This window comes from Microcebus murinus, chromosome 1, assembly GCF_040939455.1.
Source record: "Microcebus murinus isolate Inina chromosome 1, M.murinus_Inina_mat1.0, whole genome shotgun sequence".
In the NCBI taxonomy this organism is placed as follows: domain Eukaryota; kingdom Metazoa; phylum Chordata; class Mammalia; order Primates; family Cheirogaleidae; genus Microcebus; species Microcebus murinus.
In genome coordinates this window covers 129282544-129305202 of record NC_134104.1, presented here as the reverse complement: position 1 = coordinate 129305202, position 22659 = coordinate 129282544, and the positions used below count along the sequence as shown (strand labels likewise).

At 41.7% G+C, this 22659-nt stretch overlaps 1 protein-coding gene and 1 non-coding gene across 4 annotated transcripts in view; one reads left to right on the top strand and one right to left on the bottom strand.

The window, feature by feature from the left end:
* Window positions 1–22659, bottom strand: part of KAT2B (lysine acetyltransferase 2B) — a 100661-nt gene that overhangs the window by 73497 nt on the left and 4505 nt on the right. The gene's annotated exons all lie outside the window — the stretch shown is intronic.
* LOC142875482 (small nucleolar RNA U13) lies at window positions 14552–14655 on the top strand. The gene has a single exon (XR_012922839.1). It is a non-coding gene; the product is annotated as a small nucleolar RNA U13 (small nucleolar RNA).

Here is a 22659-nt window from a genome sequence, read left to right as displayed (position 1 = left end):
AGGAACACTCAACCAACCAGACTGCTTCTCCCATTTTGTCACCAAGACGATGGAGAAGGCAGGGCCAGAAAAAAGCAACCTCCATCAGGAATCCTCACAGTGCCAACCTCCGGTGAGTAGCTCAAGTGACCCTCTTTTGGCTAGGCTTCAGGTAAGACCCAACTCTTACCCCCACTGCTCTGTTTCAGGCTGAACACAGCCTTGAAATTCTCTGCGACAAGCCATGCACCTCTTCATAGATTGCAAAGGTCTCAGGCCGTGTTCCTGAAGGAAACCCTCATGAGAACTTACACTGAAGACAGTGAAGGGTAGCAGAATATGCTACCCCAAAATACACAGCCTTGGTATAAGGACTATTAAGAAGCAGATATAGGCCGGGCGTGGTGGCTCACGCCTGTAATCCTAGCTCTCTGAGAGGCCGAGGCGGGCGGATTGCTCGAGGTCAGGAGTTCAAAACCAGCCTGAGCAAGCGTGAGATCCCGTCTCTACTATAAATAGAAAGAAATTAATTGGCCAACTAATATATACAAAAAATTAGCCGGGCATGGTGGCCAATGCCTGTAGTCCCAGCTATTTGGGAGGCTGAGGCAAGAGGATTGCTTGAGGTCTATAAAACAAAGGTTTTGAGCCAGGAGTTTGAGGTTGCTGTGAGCTAGGCTGACGCCACGGCACTCACTCTAGCCTGGGCAACAAAGCGAGGCTCTGTCTCAAAAAAAAAAAAAAAAAAAAAAGAAGCAGATATAAAGAAAAGCTCTCTGCTCCCCCCCCCCCATTTCCCTAAAAGCAGGATATAAATTTGTAAAGGTGTCCTCTCTCCCCTGTCTACCAGGAAGGACAGAAGTTAATCACCAGAGACAACTTTAGACCCTTCTCAGACTCAGAGATGGCACTAGAGGAATCTACATAACAAACCTTGCTAAAACTAGTCCTTATCTACCACGAGTTTCCCCACATATTTGCCTTCCCACAGTTGCTACCCCTAACATCTTGAAGTCCTTTTCCTGTGTCTTGTCACTTCTCTAAAAATTTACTGTTCTTTGCTGAGATGTTATATAAGCCCAAATTCTAACCAGTCCTTTGAGTCACTTATCACTGGGTTCTCCCTTGTTCATGCACTGTGTGCATGTTAATAAACCTTTGTGTTATTCTCTCGTTAGTCTGTCTTTAGTTAGTCTAATTTACGGGGTCCCAGCCAATGAACTCAAGATGGGAAAGGGGAAAACAGCTTTCTTCCCCTAGAAAAGCATCCCTAAAAACTTTGTAGGGCGGCCGGGCGCGGTGGCTCACGCCTAAAATCCTAGCACTCTGAGAGGCTGAGGTGGGCGGATCGCTCAAAGTCAGGAGTTCGAAACCAGCCTGAGCGAGACCTGGTCTCTACTAAAAATAAAAGAAATTAATTGACCAACTAAAAATATATATACAAAAAATTAGCCGAGCATAGTGGTGCATGCCTGTAGTCCCAGCTACTCAGGAGGCTGAGGCAGTAGGATCACTTGAGCCCAGGAGATTCAGGTTGCTGTGAGCTAGGCTGGCGCCATGGCACTCACTCTAGCCTGGGCAACAAAGTGAGACTCTGTCTCAAAAAAAAAAACAAAAAAAGACTTTGTAGGGAAAGGAAACCATCCTTATTGTGGAATGACCTCTCTTAGTTGCAGAATAGCTATTTCTAGGGTCTCTCTAAACCCCCACCTTTTCGGAGCAGCTGGTCTAATCCAGCTGCCATTTCCAAAAGAGCCTTTGGTTTGAGAAAGAAAAATGATGACAAAACAGCCCCAACAAAGCAATTAAGTATGATAGACCAAACCCAGCAAGAAAACACAGTAATAGCCGAAAACCTCTGAGTATGGAAAACTGCATTTCAAGCCAAAGAGCTACTATACATATTGACTCACTCATTCAACAATATTTATTGAGGGACTGCTACATGCCAGGTACTTTTTTGCTAGAAAACAAAGATCCTAATCACATGGCTCTCTCACCCACATCAGCGGAGGTGGGGATAGGGCAAACAATGGGCAAAACAAGTAAATTATATAGTATATTATTAATAGAGCTTTATGGTACTATGGAAAGAAAGATAAAGGGGCAGCTACAGGGGAGTTTGTGAAGGGTGAAATAGAAGGTGCAATTTAAACTAGGCCTTTCTGAGAAAGTGGCATTAACACAAAGACATGAAGGAGGGAGTTAGCCATTAGATATCCGGTGGAAGAGGAAACAGCCAGCGCAAAGGTAAGAGAGCAAGCACCTGGCTCAACAACAGAGAGCAAAGGCCAGCGGGACTAGAACACAGCCAGTACGGTTATAGAAGCTGAGGTAAATCAGGGGCTGAAAGGAATTCTGGGAGCCCTCATAGGCAATTATAAGGACTCTAGCTTGGTTACTTGACCTACTCTCTCCCTCTTAAATAGGATCCTCAGGGAGATGCAATGGAGGTGGGGAGAGAACTGGAGGACGTTAGGCAGGATATCCCTAAACTCAGCTTTCTCTCTTTCACTTTTTGTTTTCGTCATTAGGGTAGACATCCCCAATTTCTTCTTTTCTTCAATAGTAGTCATTGAGGCTAAAAAAAAAAATCCATTTTCTTTTCTCTAATTTACATGAACAAATTGTCCTATTTCCTTTTTCTTTCAACTTCCAGTCCAATATCAACTATGCATTCTGGTATGTATGTATGTATAGAGACAGAGTCTCCCCATGTTACCCAGGGTGTCCTCAAACTCCTGGGTTCAAAGGATTCTCTTGTGTCAGTCTCCCAAATAGCTGGGACTACCTGCATGTACCACTGCACCCAGCTAAGGAAGCATAAGTATTAATACAGCCCAGAACTTACAAATCTCTTTGATATCTAGATGAAAAGGAACACCAACACCTTAGCCAAGGCCCACCAAGAGAACACAGTATTCTCCCAGAATTATCATACAGATGCCAAGTTGCCTAGTCAAGGGTTTCACTGCTGTACTTAGGATCCAAGATTTACTTTAGGGTTAGGGGTCAGGTGGGTAAAGAACAAAGTTCAAAACTCTAAAAAAAAAAAAAAAAAAAAATCACATAATTTGGTAGTCTTTCCTCATTCATCTAAGTAACCACTCTAACTTTTGACAAGCATGATGGATTTTGCATCTGGGCACATCAGCAACCACAGTCAAAGTTTCCTTCCTTGGCAGGTTGTCTAAGGGCAGGGAGTAAAAGCAGCAGGAACTCTATACGACCAGAATACTGTAAAACCAACCACAGCCAGGATTTGCAACTCCAGCTGGAGGTGGAGGGAGGGAGGGAGGGAGGGTAGAAACCACATCCTTATCATGCACCAAACTTAAGAATTCAAGGATCTAAAACTTTTCTCCCTGTGAGGTTGCTTATAAACCACCCTCCCACTCCCCAAGATTCGTGCTAACAAATAATAACAAGGTTTTCATTCCTGGAAAAAATACATATTTTTAGAGATGTAGATCTTAACTTCATTATTGCAACAGACTTCGTATAGTCAGCCCAGAAAGAAAAGTTTATGCCCCTTCTTGTCTTAACATGACAGAGAATAATGGCCATGTTCACTGGGGGCTCATAAATGGGTGAGTCACAAATCTCATGGCAGGGAGATTTGTAATAATCAAGTCTTATATTCCCCCTACTCAATAAAAAAAAAAAAGTTACATCTTAAATATGAACTACTCATATATTTAAGCCACTTCTGATAGAGTGTTTAATGAATTCTAACACACAATAAACACTCAGGCTTAAAAATATAACTGAACAAAGGTCTTTTCTTTCAAAACTGGCTAATTTTGCTTCCTCCACTGAGTCTTAGGATCCCAGTAGTTCTTACAAAGTAGATTTTTATTTCTTTTGTTCAGAACGATGGACACTGTCCAAATAAACTGAAAATTCCCTGAAAACTAAGGAGGATAGAGGGAGGGGAAAAAACATGGGCCAAATACTGAGAAGTAAAAAAGTTTTGTCAGCCCCACAGCACTCCAGTTGTGCTGTCCAAGAAGTGGCAGCCAGCCATAAGTGGATGGATGGATACTGAGTCCTTGAAAAGTGGTAATCCAAATTGAGATGTATCATGAATGTAAAATACACACTGGATTTCAACAATGCAGTACCAAAAAATTTTTAAAAAGTTAAAATATCTCATTAGGAATTCTTGTATACTAGGTACATATGATAATGATAATATTTTGGAATATTAGGTTAAATAAAACATTAAAATTAATGAAATTTCAGCTGGGCGCAGTGGCTCATGCCTATAATCTTAGCACTCTGGGAGGCCGAAGTGGGAGGATCATTGGAGCTCAGGAGTTCGAGACCAGCCTGAGCAAGAGCAAGACCCTGTATCTACTAAAAATAGAAAGAAATTAGCTGGACAAATCAACATATATAGAAAAAATTAGGCCGGGCGTGGTGGCTCACGCCTGTAATCCTAGCACTCTGGGAGACCTAGGCGGGCAGATTGCTCGAGGTCGGGAGTTCAAAACCAGCCTAAGCAACAGCGAGACCCCATCTCTATTATAAATAGAAAGAAATTAATTGGCCAACTAATACATATATATAGAAAAAATTAGCCAGGCATAGTGGCCCATGCCTGTAGTCCCAGCTACTCGGGAGGCTGAGGCAGCAGGATTGCTTGAGCCCAGGACTTTGAGGTTGCTGTGAGCTAGGCTGACACCTTGGCACTCTAGCCTGGGCAACAGAGTAAAAAAAAAAAATTAATGAAATTTAATTTTTGGCTTTTCTTATTTAATGTTGTATAGTACATTGAATAGTGTCCCCCAACCTTTACATCCACCAGGAACCTCAGAATGAGATCTTATTTGGAAATAGTGTCTTTGTGTTGATACACGTGATCAATTAAGGATCTTCAGATAAAATTGTCCTGGATTTAGACTGAGCCCTAAAACCTATGACTGGCATTTTCCTGAAGGAAAGAAAGAAGGAGATTTGGGCACAGAGACACAGACAAACAGGGAAGAAGTCCAAGTGAAGACAGAGGTAGAGATTGGAATGATACACCCATAAGCCAGAAATGTCAGGATTGCCAAGAGCCACCAGATGCTAAGAAGCAAGGAAGGATCCTTCCCCAGAACTCTCAGGAGTATGACCTAGATGAGACCTTGATCTTGGGCTTCTGGCCTCCAAAACTGTGAGTCAAGGAACTTTGTTTGTTGTTCTAAGCCACCTATTTTGTGGTAATTTGTTATACCAGCCCTAGAAAACTAATATATGGGGTTACTAGAAAATGTTTAATTATATATGTGGCTCACATTTTTTTTTTTTTTTTTTTGAGACAGAGTCTCACTCTGTTGTTGCCTGGGCTAGAGTGAGTGCCATGGCATCAGAGCTCACAGCAACCTCAAACTCCTGGGCTCAAGCAATCCTTCTGCCTCAGCCTCCCAAGTAGCTGGGACTACAGGCATGTGCCACCATGCCTGGCTAATTTTTTTTATATATTTTCAGTTGGCCAGTTAATTTCTTTCTATTTTTAGTAGAGACAGGGTCTTGCTCTTACTCAGGCTGGTTACGAACTCCTGACCTTGAGCAATCCACCCGCCTCAGCCTCCCAGAGTGCTAGGATTACAGGTGTGAGCCACCATGCCCGGCCATAATTCTACTGGACATTGTTGCACTAGAGTATAAAGGGAATCTACCACCAAACTCCGAGTCTTCACTATGGACCCTAACAATTTAGGCATAGAATAGCCTCAATATCCTTAAGTGGTCCTAAGTGGTTAAAGCTATACCCCATTGAGCTATCTGAAAGTCCCTTGAATTTTGCTCATTTGTTTCAGGATTTCTTTTTGTAAGATATGAAAAATACTTCTTGCACATGTACATGTACCATTACACATTTGACAACCTAAGTGCACTAAAATGTTTAATACATGTAGGACTAATTGCTCCATTTGCTAAAGAGGACATACACTAAATCCTTTAAAAAACATTCAATGCCATTATTCTCGACTGCTTGCAAAACATTTTCTGCAAAGCTTTCTAAGCCACTTGCTACCATGCCCTTCACTTTGGCCTTCATCTCCCCCTTCCAAATGTTTGGGCCTGGTTCCTTGAGATAAGAGATCTCCCTTCAAAACACCTTTCCCATGTGTCTCCTTAGGCATGACAGCTGCTGTCTAAAGAAACTCACAAGGGAGTTGGCTTTGCAGCTTTAACAAAGTACCAGCTGAAGGACAATATTTTAGGGAGTGCACTGTCAACCCAATTACAGCAGCAGCTAGCAACCTGGGCATAAGCAGGGGAAGGCTACCCAGATGACTTCATCTCCCCCAAGAGCAAGTCTCTGCAGACGTGGCAGAACCAAGAAGGAGGAAAACGCCACTGCACTACTTTTAAGAGGCCTGGGATAGAAAAGTTTTTGTGCTAATAGTATCCCTGGATTAGAGGTCAAGAGAATGCAAAAGGCTTTGTCATAATATGCAGAACCAAGGCGGATGATGATAAGGAAACTGAACTAGATAAACAAGTGGTCACAACACAGATTACAGATAGACAGGGGAGTCGGGTGTTCACAGTTCATCCCCGTGTTAATGGGTGAGATGAGTGTGAGGATACTTGAGTGATATCCAGAGGAACAAGAGAAAGACAGCCAGCTGTCTAGCAGGACTGTGTCATGCTTAAAGATTGAAAAGTCATATTTGCTGGAAAACTTAAAAATCAGTAACAGGGAAGTCCCACAACAAGAATATGCTGATGGGAAATTTATGGAGTAAAACCATAAATCCAACATTTAGTAAGCACCTAAAATGAAAAAGGTATTCTTTCTTTTTCCCCCCAATTCCAAAGCAGCTTAGCTATTGTATATGCATTCTTATCTCACCCTATGTGAGGAAAACATTAATTATTCCCATTATTTAAAAAGAAAACTGAGGCTCTAGGTGATAAGAGACTTGCCTGAGGTTACTCAGTCTACCCTGCAGAAGCACAGAGTATGTCCAGGCAGATAATTGGTCTTGTAGTTGTGAGTGGGTTAAGTCCTCACTCTATTTATTACCACTCTACTCCAGGCTGAATAAAGGCAGAAACTTTAAAAGTCAAGGAACAAAATCATAACTTCATATCCACAAGGACAGCTATGATCAAGAGTGCAGACGGTTAGATAGGAGGAATAAGTTTTGGTGTTCTCTTGCACAGTAGGGTGACTATAGTTAACAATAATGTGTTGTATATTACAAAATAGCTAGAAGAGAAGATTTTTCTTTCTTTCTTTTTTGAGACAGAGTCTCACTTGCCCAGGCCAGAATGAGTGCTGTGGAATCAGCCTAGCTGACAGCAACCTCAATCTCCTAGACTCAAGCGATCCTCCTGCCTCAGCCTCCCGGGTAGCTGCGACTACAGGCATGTGTCACCATGCCTGGCTAATTTTTTTTTTTTTGTATATATATTTTTAGTTAGTCAATTAATTTCTTTCTATTTTTAGTAGAGACAGGGTTTTGCTCAGGCTGGTTTTGAACTTCTGACCTTGACGATCCGCCCGCCTTGGCCTCCCAGAATGCTAGGGCTACAGGCGTGGGCCACAGCGCCCCACCTGAAGAGAAGATTTTAAATGTTCTCACCACAAAGAAATGACCAGTGTTTGAGGTGATGGATTAATTACCCTGATTTAATTTAATCATTATACAATGTATGCCATGTATCAAAACATCACACTGTACCCCATGAATGTACAATTATTATGTGTCAATTAAAACAAAACTTCTTAAAAAGGCAGTCAATAAAAAATTATCAGGGATGTGGAAAATGAAAATCCTCATACATTATTGGTGGGGATGTAAAATGATACAGCCACTTTGGAAAACAGTTTGGCAGCTTCTTAAAAAGTTAAAGATAGACCAATGGAATAGAATAGGGAGCCCAAAAATAAACACTCACGTATATGGTCAAATGATTTTGATAAGGGTGCCAAGACCATTCATTCAATGGGGAAAGAACAGTCTTTTCAAATGGTGCTGGAAAAATGGGTTATCCACACGCAAAATAATAAAGTTGGACCCTTACCTAACACCATATATAAAAAATGAACTCAAAACAGATCAAAGACCTCAATATAAGACTTAAAACTCTGAATCTCTTAGAAAACATAAGGGGAAAGCTTTATGATATTGGATTCAACAATGATGTCTTAGATATGACAGACCAAAAAAGCACAGGCAACAAAAAAATAGATAAGCTGGAATTAATTAAAATGTAAAACTGCTGGGCATCAAAGGACATAATCAACAGAGTGAGAAGGCAACCCATAGAATGGGAGAAAATATTTGTAAATCATGTTTGATAAGGAGTTAATATCTAGAATGTTTAAAGAACGCCTGCAACTCAACAACAACAAAAAATAGCCCCATTTAAAAATGAGCATGGCCAGGCACCGTGGCTCACGCCTGTAATCCTAGCATTCTGGGAGGCCGGGGCTGGCTGATTGCTTGAGGTCAGGAGTTCAAAACCAGCCTGAGCAAGAGCGAGACCCCGTCTCTACTATAAATAGAAAGAAATTAATTGGCCAACTATTATATATAGAAAAAATTAGCCGGGCATGGTGGTGCATGCCTGTAGTCCCAGCTACTCAGGAGGCTGAGGCAGCAGGATTGCTTGAGCCCAGGAGTTTGAGGTTGCTGTGAGGTAGGCTGATGCCATGGCACTCACTCTAGCCTAGGCAACAAAGCAAGACTCTGTCTCAAAAAAAAAAAATGAGCAAAGAACTTGAACAAACCAAAGAAGATTTGCAAATGGCTAATAAACACATGAAAATATGCTCAACATCATTAATCATTACAGAAGTGCAAATTAAAACTATAATGAGATACCACTTCACCCCCATTAGCATGGCTACTATGAAAAAAAAAAGAAAAACAACAAAATAAGCGTTGGAGAGAATGTAGAGAAATTAGAACTCTTGTGCATTGCTGGTGAGAATGTAAAACGGTGCAGCTATTATGAAAAACAGTATGACAGCTCCTCAAATATTAAAAATGGAATTATCATGTGATTCAGCAATTTACTTCTGGGTATATATAACCAAAAGAATTGAAACCAGCAAGTCAAAGAGATATTTGTACACTCATGTTCTAGCAGCATTATTTAGCACAATAGTCAAAAGCAGACCAGGCATGGTAGGTAGGAGGATCCCTTGAGGCCAGGCATTCAAGACTAGCCTGGGCAACATAGCAAGACCCCCATCTCTACAAAAAAAAAAAAAGGAAGAAGCAACCAAGTATTCCTTGACAGATGAACAAACAAATAAAACATGGTATATACATACAATGGAATACTATTCAACATTAGAAAAGAAAGGCAATTCTAACACAGGCTACCACTTGAATGAGACTTGAGGATATTATGCTAAGTGAAAGAAGCCAGTAACGAAAGGACAAATACTAGATGACTTCACTTATATGAGGTACCCACAGTTGCCAAATTCATAGAGATAGAAAGCAGAATGGTGGTGGCTGCAGGTTGGAGGGAGGTGGCAAGAAGCACTTAGTGTATAATGACTACAGAGTTTCGGTTTCTCAAGATGAAAAGAGTTTCATGGATGGATTTTGGTGATAATTATACAACAATGTGAATTTCTTTTTTTCTTTTTTTTTTTTTTTTTTGAGACAGAGTCTCACTTTGTTGCCCAGGCTAGAGTGAGTGCCGTGGCGTCAGCCTGGCTCACAGCAACCTCAATCTCCGGGTCTCAGCGATCCTACTGCCTCAGCCTCCCGAGTAGCTGGGACTACAGGCATGCGCCACCATGCCCGGTTAATTTTTTGTATATATATTTTTAGTTGGTCAATTAATTTATTTCTATTTTTGGTAGAGACCGGGTCTCGCTCAGGCTGGTTTCGAACTCCTGACCTTGAGCAATCCGCCCGCCTCGGCCTCCCAGAGAGCTAGGATTACAGGCGTGAGCCACCACGCCTGGCCTCAATGTGAATTTCTTAATGCTGCTGAACTAAACACTTAAAAATGATTAATACTGGCCGGGCGTGGTGCCTGTAGTCCCAGCTACTTGGGAGGCTGAGGCAGAAGGATTGCTTGAGCCCAGGAGATTGAGGTTGCTGTGAGCTAGGCTGACGCCATGGCACTCACTCTAGCCTGGACAACAAAGCGAGACTCTGTCTCAAAAAAAAAATGATTAATACTGTAAATTTGATGTTATATGTATTTTATTACAATATTTTGCAGTAACAATTTTTTTAAAAAGTTAAACATAGGCCGGGCGAGGTGGCTCACACCTGTAATCCTACCTAGCACTCTGCGAGGCCAAGGCGGGTGGATTGCTCGAGTTCAGGAGTTCAAAACCAGCCTGAGCAAGAGCGAGACCCCGTCTCTACTACAAATGGAAAGAAATTAATTGGCCAACTAAAAATATATACAAAAATTAGCCGGGCATGGTGGCACATGCCTGTAGTCCCAGCTACTCGGGAGGCTGAGGCAGGAGGATGGCTTGAGCTGAGGAGTTTGAGGTAGCTGTGAGCTAGGCTGACGCCACGGCACTCACTCTAGCCTGGGCAACAAAGTGAGACTCTGTCTCAAAAAAAAAAAAAATTTTTTTTAAATAAAAAGTTAAACATAAATTTAGTACATGATCCAGCAAATCCACTCCTAGGTATCTACCCAAGAGAAATGAAAATAAATCCACACAAAGACTTGCATGCACATATCAACATTATTCATAACAGCCAAAAAGCAGAAAGAACCTAAATGCCCATCAATTAATGAATGCATAAAGAAAATATGTTATATGGAATTAAATAATAGAATATTACTTGAAATAAAAAAGAATGTTTAGGCAAACCAAAGATTAAAAAAAAATTTTTTTTAAATGAAGTGCTGATATAATATATGCCACAACATGAACCTCAAACACATTATGCTCAGTGTAAGATACCAGTCATAAAAGACCATATATTGTATAATTCCATTTATGTGAATATCCAGAAAAGCAAATTTATAGAGATAGAAAATAGATTATGGTCATCTGGGCCTGGGGGCAGGAACAGGGTTAACTGCAAATAGACACAAGGATCTTTTGAAGGTGATAGAAATCTTCTAAAAAATTGTGGTGGTGATTGTACAACTTGGTCAATTTCCTAAAAATCATTGAATTGTGACTTAAAAGCAGAGAATTTTATGAGACTCCAATTATACCTCAATAAAGTTGTTTTTTTAAAGGCAAGAACTGCTAGTAAGCATCACTTCAAAGAAGAATCTTCTGCAAAGTTTCCCCAAAGTGTGTCCCAGAATTGGGGCTTATTTTCTCCTCACAAGTTAAGGAAGCTTAATAAGCTACACTTTAAAAAACAAACAAACAAAGACTAGCACATGGGAGTCTTCTTTTCTGTCCAAAACCCCACCCTTACCTGATCTAAAAAAGCAAAAAAAGCTACACTCCATAGGTTGCTGTACCTCTGCCATCAGAATCTGGCTTGGCAAAAGAAAAATAGCAAATGATAAGAACAAGTGAGTCATTACGTAGGTTGCCCTGTTTTTGAAATCAGTAGAGGGTTTGAAACAATTAAAACCTGCTAATAATAAAGACTGACGTTACTGGTATTTGTTTTGGGCTCCCTACTAAATGCTAACTTGCTGACATCCAACTTTCTGGTCTCTTCAGAAACTCACTGGAGCCAATTGGAACCTAAAGAGAATTTCTGGATAGTTATCCTAGTTTCCTTCTTGGAATTGCAGTATAAAATTTAAGACATACCTTCAGGAAGGTGGGGGAGGGGAGACTAAGAGTTTCTGGAAATGGTTAAAAGGGAGCAAGAAGTGAAACTGGTAATGGAAGAGGACTGTGGTTAGAAGGTAGATTTTTACTTGTTACCACTGTGAACTGTCTGAATTTTCCTCTTGACTGTATACATGTATTACTTTAAAAAGGATATTTTAATCACAATTGTTTTAAAATGACAACAAAACCTGGAGACCACTGTCAGCAGTTGTGATCCAACAGCTAGGAATTTTCTCCTTAGATGTGGCTGGTTTTTGCATAATGCTGATGTGATTTGGAGCAGTGCTTCTCAAAACTCAAACTTCTATCTGCTCAGGAATCACCCGGAAATCTTATCAAAATGCAGATTAAGATTGAGTAAATCTTCGGCCAGGTGTAGTGGCTCACACCTGTTATCCTAGCACTCTGGGAGGCCAAGGCGGACTGATATTTGTGCTCAGGAGTTTGAGGTTGCCGTGAGCTAGGCTGATGCCAAGGCACTCTAGCCCAGGCAACGGAGTGAGATTTGTCTCAAAAAAAGATTGAGTAAGTCTTGGGTGGAGCCTGAGATTCTACAGTTCTAAAAAGTTCCCAGGTGAGGACCACTCTTTGAATAGCAAAATATTTAAAGAGATAAATACAACTTGGCCAGGTGTGGTCGCTCACTCCTGTAATACCAGCACTCTGGGAGGCTAAAGCGGGAGGATTGCTTGAGGTGAATCAGGAGTTCAAGACCAGCCTGAGCAAGAGCGAGACCAGCCTCTAATAAAAATAGAAAAAAATAGCTGGGTGTGGTGGCACATGCCTGTAGTCCCAGCTACTTGGGAGGCTGAGGCAGTAGGATCGCCTGAGCCCAGAAGTTTGAGGCTGCTGTGAGCTAGGCTGAAGGCAAAGCACTCTAGCCTGGGTGACAAAGTGAGACTTTGTTTCAATAAATAAAGAAACAAAAGAAAAATATAACTCCTCTTTCTTCTTCCTGGATTAATTTTAGCCTTTCATATACAGATTAAGTTTAAATGGCTAAATAATCCTTTCTGGAACATATACCCTTTTTTTGTCTTCACTGTGTGGACAATCAAGGGCAGCAGATGCCACAAAGCTATGATCTCAAACTGGGATTTTAAAAATCTGGGACTTTTGGCAGAAGTGAAAAAAAGAAAGTGGGGGAGGCAGGGCTCCTTCAGGGAGGCAAAATTGCCTGGGATTGAGATTGAAAACAGCAACGGAAGGAAGAAAAGATAACTGGTGAGGTAATTCACTAGCGGAAGCATCTCTGAATACCTTAATTAAGAGGGCCATTTTGGTCTGGAAAGTCTGAGGGAACCACAAAAACAAATATCAAAGAAAACGATCAAGAGTACAGAAGGAGAATGGAAATCACATCAAGAGGAAATGACCCTGGGCAAAACAACTCAGGTATGAGTACCCCATTCAAATGCTTCTCATCCAAGCTTTCCAGGGTCAGTCCAACATCAAATCAACAAAACATCTTTGTGACACCTGGTCAGGAGGAAGTCCTTGTGCCTATGCAGGAGTTGAAATGCGAAACTGCCCTCCCAATGCTAAATAATAGGTCTGGCTGAATCAAAGGCTCCGAACCCTCAGGCAGTATCTCCAAAGGTGCTGGAATGGCTCCAAAAGCTACCAACTAGCCTAGGGGTTGGCTAGTCCCTTCATTATATCTGACTCACCTCTCCAGGACCAAACCCAAGCACGCATCACCCCTGGAAGGGCCTCAGGAGGTCCCCAGTGATACCAGGGCCTCGAAACTGGTGCCCCAGAATGCTATAAATCCAAGGGAAGTTTTTCTTTTTTAGATTAATACACACATATTCTTAGACTTTATCTGTGAATATGCCAAAGCAGTCAGCTCAGTCTTCTACACAGTGGAAAGATTTGTCAAACTGCTTGGCTGACATTGAGCAGCTCAGACAACCAGCTGACAGGCAGAATTTCTCATCCTTCAGCCTGTTGTTTTGGCACCAAGTCAACGAGGATGAGCAAAATAAATAGTGCCTCATATGTTGTTTCCTTGGACAGCTCACGTTCTCATGGTATCGGTCATTACCTGGGCTGATGACACTCCAATCCACATAACCAACCCAACCCGCAAAGCAGAACGTGTAGCCCACATTCCCAACTGCCTACATCTGGCATCTCTGCCCAGTAAACGTCACACTGAGGCCTGCCCTCCACTCCAACACCCTTTTTCAACTACCTGCTGCCTTCATGGCTTTACCCTCCTCCCAGTGCCTGAGGCTCAACATTATCTGCATTCATCGTCCTCAGCCAAGGCCATCTGATTCTCCTTTCAAAGTTTCTCAGATTTATACCTTCTCCCTTCTCACTGCCAGCATCCCAGGCCAGGCCCTTATCAGTCAGAAGAAACACTTCCTCCTTTCTTCCAACACATTCCCACTCCCAATCCTAGCATCCGCCAACATCACTCTACTCTGCTCAAACAATCATGTCGAGCATTTGTGTTTCATACTTTCCAAGGTAATTGCAGTTCAAATCATCTTATTTTTCCCCTCCCAACAACCCTGTAGGACAAGTAATTCAATGCTCAGAGAAGGGGTGTGGCTTGCCTGAGTTCACCCAGCTGGCAAGGAACAAGGAGCCAAGACCAAAACCTAGAACTCCCCTCTGGCACTCTAAAGTATATCCAGCCTCCGCCTTCTTAAAGTGCAAACACACTCTGATACAGGGACTTGTTTGAAATTTGCTACCTGAAATTCAATACCTCCTAGCCAATGATTTCTTTCTAACCCAGAAGACCCTATTTCCCACTGTTTCTCTTTACAAGTTTTTCTCTTTTTCTTCAATTTGGTTAGCCTTTTTATCAAGATCCTTTTGTAGTTCACAAGCGTGAGGACTGGGTTTTCATGCTTATGTGTGAGATGTGCCTCCCTCAAGCCTTGTTACAACGCCAGCACGTTACTCGTCTGACATGGAAAGAAAAAAAAGAACTATGATTATTATTTATATTTAGCACTGCTGCTAACTGTAAGAGTAGCTAACATTTGCTGAGCATTTAGAATGTTCCAGATTCTATACCACACTGCTAAATGGATTATCTCATGTTACCATCAAAACAACACTTGATTAATAACAGACATACCTAATTTCACACCTTGGAGACAGAACTTCTGATTCTTCAGGATTCCAAACCTGCTTCTCCCATGGCCTTCCTCATCTTGGTAAATGGAACTACCCTCTTTGCTCAGGCCAACAATCTACACATTATTCTTCATTTCTGTCCTTTCTCCACCCCTGTCCCCATGACAAATTAAGTCCTGTTGCCTCTACCCTCATAATATAGCCCCAAACTGTCTACTTCTCACCCACCCACCCCACTCTGCTACTACCCTGCTGGTCCAAGACACCATCCACTCATATCTAGACAGCAACAACTTCCAACTGGCTCTCTTTCTCTAGTTCTTTCTCTTGTGCGCTTTATGCTCCTTGGAGCAGCCAGAGGGGTTGCTTTAAAATGCAAATCTAATATGAATCCATTGGAAACAGCCCAGATATAGTCTATAACAAGTAAACAAATAAACTCTGGTATATCCATACAATGGACTACTGCCCAGCAATAAAAAGAAATTAACTACCGATGAATGCAAAAACATGGACGAATCTCAAAAATATTGTCCTGACTGAAGAAAGAGTATACACTATGTGGTGCCATTTATATGGAATTCCAGAATAGCAAAACTAACCTAGGGGGCACACATCAGATTAATGGGTGCTTATCAGGAGGAGAGGTTTGACTGGCAAGCAGCAGGTGGGAATTTTCTAGGGAGATGGGAAAGTTCTATGGGTCTTGATATGTATTTGTCAAAACTGATCAGAACTGAAGATCTGAACATTTCACTGTGTGAAAGCTGTGCTTTAGCATCCCATTTATCTCTCCCATCTCATCTTCTACCTTTGTCCCCCACCCACCTCCATCTAGCCACACCGGTTTCCCAGCCAGGGTTGCACATGCCAGGCCATCTCTGGCCCAAGTCTTTGCATACACACTGGCACCTGCTCCCCTCACTTCTTGTTATGATTCAGGTCCCAGCCCTTATCCCCTCTGCAGACACATAGCTGAAGGAATCCCCAGGCACTCTCATTTAATTCTCTGTTTTCATTCGCCAGGTGGCATGTACCACTTTCTATTATTTTCTTGTTTATTGACTATTTCTGCTACCAGAAAGCAAGCTCTGCAACAGTAAGGAATCATCTGTCACTGTATCACCAGCATCTAAATCAACGCCTGGCACGTTAAACAACAATTTGGTGCATGAACGGAAAAAGTTGACATTATCACTATCTTCATTTTAGAGGTATGAAACCTGTGGCTTGTGAAGGGTAAGCAACCTTCCCATGGTCGCACATCAGGAATGAAACCCAGGCAGGCTGGTGCCCAGGTTTATGTTCTTCTAAACCACTCTGATGTCTTGCTCCCTTCAGCTTTGCTTCTCTGCTTGATTTTGCCCTCTTCGCTCCACCTGGGCTGGGCCTGTCTCCTTTACTTCCACTGCCCCTGGCTCATGATGTTTCTCACTGCATGGACCTCAGGCTTGATTACTGACTTTCATACTTCTTTCACTTCACATCTGTCTCCCCAGCAAGACAAGGGGCTCCACGTGGCTTTGCTTCCTTTTGCAGGTGTAGCACAGAGCTGGGCACAAGCACCTAACCAATAATCACGACCTGTTCCCTTGGAGGTGGGACTAGTCTGGTAGGCCTGTGGGTATGTGCAAATCCTGGGTTACATGACTCACTTCATTATTTCAAAGTATGCTGACCTTGGCTTCTTTGGCATCCTGCCATCCCATTTCAACACTGGCTTGTTAGAACTGATGCAAATTAGCGCTGCCACCATCAGTCACTATGATGTTGCTCAGGCCTCATCCCTGTACTTCTGGAATCTCCTGCATACCACACAAGCCTGGCAGAAGGCTGCACAAACTGAGAGCATGCAATGAATGGGGACTGATTAGGATGGTGTGGAATTTAATGGAAACATCCCCCACATGCCTTGCCCTGAGGTCACTGAAGGGATTACTCTAAGCCTTCTCCAGAGATCAGGGGTATATCATTCCAAGTGGATCGTTAGAGACAGTATTCACACTGTTTTCCAAAATAAATGCATTTAACTTCTGATAAAAATAATAATAATAAACCAAAATGAAAGATGAACAAATTAAAGAAAATCTATTTCTTTAGACTTTAAAGTAAGCAGCAAAGCAACATAAACTGTAGTTAGAAAACATGCCTTTATGAGTGATTGAGGTTTTTTTTCTCACTATTTTTTTTTTCTTTATGGCAGATTCCTCGGAGCATTTTTCTCACTATTATATTAGATTTTTAGAATGTATGGTAAGACCTTTTCCCACTTCATAGTTTTAACACATTGGTCTCACAAAGCTCATGATACCTTTGTGAGAACTAAACTCAAATTTGAAGAGGAAACGGTGGTTGGAAAAGTTCACATCATTTACTCAGAGAAGGATCAAAATGTAGGTCTGACTTTCTTTGCTTGATCTTGCAGCCCAAGTCCAGGCCATCAAGCAAGTGTTGTTTGTCATTAGGTCCCCATGAGCTAAAGAGAACTGCACTTAGCTATAAATAGAGCTTCAGTTTCCTCATCTTTAAAACACAATTTCCTTTCCTCCAATTTTACAAAGCCTGTGAATATAACATTTCCCATTTATTCAACAAATATTTATTGAGTGCCTACTATATGCAATGTATTGTCTACTCAGGATGAGAAGTAAACCAAAGTCTCTACTTCATGGAGTTTCTATTGTCAAAAAGAAGCAGATAAGAAATGATTTTTTAAAATATTTGATTTTCAAATATTAACAAGTGCAGTAGAGGAAAATAAAACAAGGTAAGATTGCAGAGTGATGGATGGGGTGCTGCTGTTTTAGACAGGAGGGGTCAGGAAGTCTTCTCTGAGAAGTTGACATTTGAGAACAGACTAGAATGAGGCTTTGAGACCAAGACACAGAAATATCTTGAGGAGAAAAGTGTTCAAACGCAGGGGGTAACTGCATGCACAATTAGATGCCAAAGATGAAAGTGACTGAAAATTATAAAGGATTCAATTCTATTTCAATTATAAATTGTCATAAGAAGTCTGAACAGGAGCTACCTGAGCAGAAGTCTTCTAAAGCAGGCCATGGAATTAAATGTTAAGTGAATAAATCAATGGCAATAGGTATAATACCCCATGATGTGTGTGCACACACACTAGGTAAATTCAAAGATGAAAACCCCATTTTTGTCAAATACATAAATTACAGAAAAGATTAATCTGTAAGTAGATGTCCACAGGATTCCATTAAATAATAAGCTCATCGTATATATTCAATATTAGCTTTCAGGGATATAGTTGCTATGAAAGAGTTATGTGGCACTGTACAGTAATTTTTGTTTCTCACTGCCATTCCTGGGGAGAAGGTGACATTGAGTGGCCTCAGCAGGCAGTTCTGAAAAAACATGGGAATAAACGTTTACTTTCCAACAACTCCGTCAACTATGCCAACAGAAGTGACACTGCCCGATTTATATCCTGGGTTCTGGCCAGCCGTCTAGGAAACCTGCCATCACTCCCAACACGTATGGTTCTGTATGGCTTATAGAACACAATGTATAACCACTCTGATCATCTTCCAGAACCAGAGCAGGTGGCAACAGGACTTTGCATGGATATTTACCAGTAAGGACACACCAGTACAGACTCCAGGGAAGAAGGAATTGTGCAGGCTGGACATTCTACCAACTGTGACATCATCGGCCCCCTGCACCCACCTCCCCATCCTTCTGCCTTTCCTCCATTCCATTGGTTATCTCCATCTACTTGGCCAAGTACACCTTGATTTCTTGACCACATGCCTGCCCTCCTGGGTTCTTCCCAGTATACCTGAATATCAAATTCCCATCCTTTCTTTCAAAAACCTAATTAAAATTCATTCTATGAGGTTGTCCATAGCCGATGACTTCCATCCTGAAAATAGCTGGCAATTTTTAACTTGTTTTTAAATTTTAAAACGTGTGTCTTTACAAATGACTGCTACACACAACAGCATGGATACATCTCACAGATTTAATGTTAAGTGAAAGAAGCCAGACACAAAGAGTGCATCCCATGTGATTCCATTTATGTAAAGTTTAAGAGCAGACAAAACTAATTTCTGGTAATAGAAGTCAGAACAAGGGTTACCAGGAGTAGGGAGAAAGTACCGGGGAGCCCTCTGAGGTGCTGAAAATGTCCTATAGCTTCATCTAGGCAGCAGCTACACAGAAGTACACATATGTAAAAATTCACTGAGCTATAAACTTACAATTGAGCACCTTACTGTATATACAATAAAATTAAATTTTTTTTTTAAATTACTTTCCTTTGTGCTGAGATATCGCTATGCATTCAGTCTTAAAGAGAACCATTTAGGGTCTACTAAGCTTTCAAGATAGTCAGTTCCTTAACTTTCTGTCACATTTGGCACCTTCCACAGCCTGAATAGGTACCTCTTTCATCTGGCTTCAACAGGGAATTCTGCTGGGCTGGTGGCACAGTGACCAGTGTTGATTGTCAGCTTTAAAACAATCAAGGGCATGCCTATGTCCGTCCTGGGGCAGTCATAAAGAACACTTATTTTGTTTACTTTATGGCCTGCACAGTTTCAATGGACTGGAAAAGCCTTTGAACAGACCTCTCTCAATAGGAGTACAATAAACCTCACATGAAAGCAGTCGAATGCCTGAAACAAATGAAATCCTCTCCGGAAACCATTTGGTAGGAGAGTGACCCTCCCCTCCACCCTCAGCAGAAGGATTTGGAAGAGGAGGCAAAATGGTGGTGCTCTGGCAAGAGAATCCATGTGGGCCGGCGCTTCCCTGAGTACCCGCTGCAGCTTGAGGAAGTTGCTTGGCCTCTGTGGGTCTCAGTTCCCTGCTTAGTAAAATGACCTTCCTTACCTCCCTCTTAACCCGGGTACAAGAATCAAATGACATGAGACATAACACTTGGGCAAAACACAAACTGCTGAGACCAGTGGAATGCTTTCAAAAATAAAATAAAACAGATTTTTGTGGAATGCCTGTGTTCCAAGAACTGTCACATAATGACACAAACTGTTTAACAGTGGCGATAAGTCAATGAGGTGGCACCTTGACTTCCACTTCACCAAGGAGGAAACAAACTAGGCCGTGAAGTGGCTGCCCGAGGGCACCCAGTGTGGAGAGAGCAGGGGGAGGATTCTTCCAGTGTTCTGCCACCCCCCACCCCCACCCCCACCCAGGGGCAGGTAGCCAGCATGCCTGTTCTGATCCCATGTTTGAATCAGATTACCACCACAGAAAGGCACCCTGCATCAAGAGTGAGGAAACTGTTGACAACTCTTCCTAAATAGCTACTTTCTGTTTAGGAGAGACTAAATCAGAGCCCCTGTGCCTTGAAAATTCAAATTTTATTAGCAGTGCACTGAGTATTCAGATCTTTCATCTGAGAAGCAGATGTGCTTATTCCAAGGCATCTCACAGGAAAGTGTGTATTTCACCCTCAATCCTTCCTACCAAGGGTCAGACCCTGTGGAGGGACCTGACAACCCTAGAATTAAATCTGGCTAACATGGATAGGCAACTGGGTTTAAATCTGCTGGCTGGTTTTAAAAAACAAAACAAAAATCTTAAAACAGCGCTGCATCACAAATCGCTACTTGCAAGCACATGCTTCCTAAAACAAAACAGTCCTCAGCAGATTTTGTTCGGTTTTGCCCTGTAAACTACTTTTTCAGTTATATAAAAACTACAAATTGCAATCTGAAAGCTTTGCAGGCTTGAATTTCCATCTTCCCTGAAAATTTATGAGGACATAGAATTAAATTTGGACATCTTTCTCTCAGGCTTTTTGTATTGAGTCTGCCAAATGAAAAACATTTTTCCTGTGTGTGTTTGGCTCTATGACAGTGGTCCCCAACCTTTTTGGCACCAGGCACCAGTTTCATGGAAGACAATTTTTTCCACAGATTGGGGGGAGCTCTGCAGCCCAGTCCCTAACAGGCCACAAACCATACTGGTCCACAGCCCGGGTTTGGGGACCGCAGCTCTATGATACTTATGGCCTTTTAGAGAAGTCACCACACATGATATAACTGTATGCAGTATATTTATGTGGCTAAAGACTAATCTTTTTAAAACATTTTATCCACCTCCCTCCATGTTTTGTATTTTGCTGTAACAATCTTGCCTATTTGAAGAGTGTCGAAAAAGATATTTTTAATTTGGTTTCTGTTTGCAAGCCAACAATCAACTGATACAAAATATCACCTTAAAAAGGTACTCATGACAGGAGGAAACTTTTTTGGGGGGGGGGGAGTGAAGAGTTATAAAACTGGATTGTGGTGATGGATATACAACGGTATACATTTACTCAAAAGTATCTGAGTGAATTTTATGATCTATAAATATAACGAAATAAAAGTTATTTAAAAAATATGTCCATAATCTACAAAGTGAGATTTTTTCAGATTTTGAGTATTATTCAAATTCACAGTAAAAGCATTGTTTTTTTTTGTTTCCAATGCTGCAAAAGTATTTATGGTATTATGGGACACCACAATTTTCCTCTAAAGCAGGGTTTCTCAACTTCTGCACCACTGACATTTTGGGCCAGATAAGTCTTTTGTTGTGGGGAGCTGTCCTGTGCATTGTGGGATGTTTAGCAATATCCCTGGGCTCTACTTACCAGTTGCCAATAGCACTCCCTTCCCCCAACTGCAATGACCAAAAATGTCTCCAGATATTCCCTGGGGGACTAAACAGCTCCTGGCTAAGAGCTACTGCTCTAGATGCTAACAATTGAAAAGAAATTTGCTCTTTGGAGAAATGACTGACAAATACCAACAACTGCATTAGGGGGCTCTCCCCAATTATAAGGCTTGTTCTAGTCCCCAGTCCACCAGCCCTCAGCCAACAGAGGATGCTTTCTGGATGCTTTTTCTCCTATAGTGGTGCCTCTACCTCCACTCTGCATAGTCTACAGTGTCACTTCCACATTATAAACCATTACTTTTAAAATTAAGACTAATTTTATAGTCCTGTGCCCATGTAATTCTCTAAGTATGGCACTCAGCCCAGAATCCAAGCAACTGGGTTCTCCATAAATGCTTTGTGGCCACTGACTCTGATATACAAGTAAAGTACCAGGCAATTCAGTTCAGCTAGCATTAACCTGGTATCTTTAGGCTCTAGGAACTTTGGGGGCATTTTCTCTTTTAATTTCGAGGTTGAAGTTATGGTCACCATTTTATAGATGTAGCAATCGAGGTTCAAAGAAAAACTAAGTGACTTGTGTCCAAGATCACACAACTGGCAGAGGTGAGATTTGAGACTGAGTCTCATGTTCTTTCTTGACTTCCCAGTTAACAGTGTCTCCCTTACCCTGAGCTGCAGTAAGGAATTACCTTGGGCAAGAAAACACTGTGCCTAAAACAGCCCATTTTAAATCCTCATTGTTATGCTATGATAGGGGATAGCATTATTCCTACTTTTTAGACAGGGAAATGGAGGTTGCAGTGAAGTCCTTGTCCAAGGTCACTGGGCTGGATATTCTAAAACTTAAATTCAGCGTAACCTGTACTCTGAAGCCTATTCTCTTAGCCACTATACCCCTCATGATAAATGTCCTATTTCATTAGGAAAGGTAAGTCAATGATTTTGTTTTTGTTTATAAGTTAGTAGATGTTACACTTTACACTTTAATTCAAGATTTAGGTTTGGGCTACTCATACATTCACTTAAGGTTTCTTTTATAACATTAAAAACCCAGTCCCTTGGCCAGGTGCGGTGGCTCACGCCTATAATCCTAGCACTCTGGGAGGCAGAGGCGGGAGGACTGCTCAAGGTCAGGAGTTTGAAACCAGCCTGAGCAAGAGCCAGACCCCATCTCTACTAAA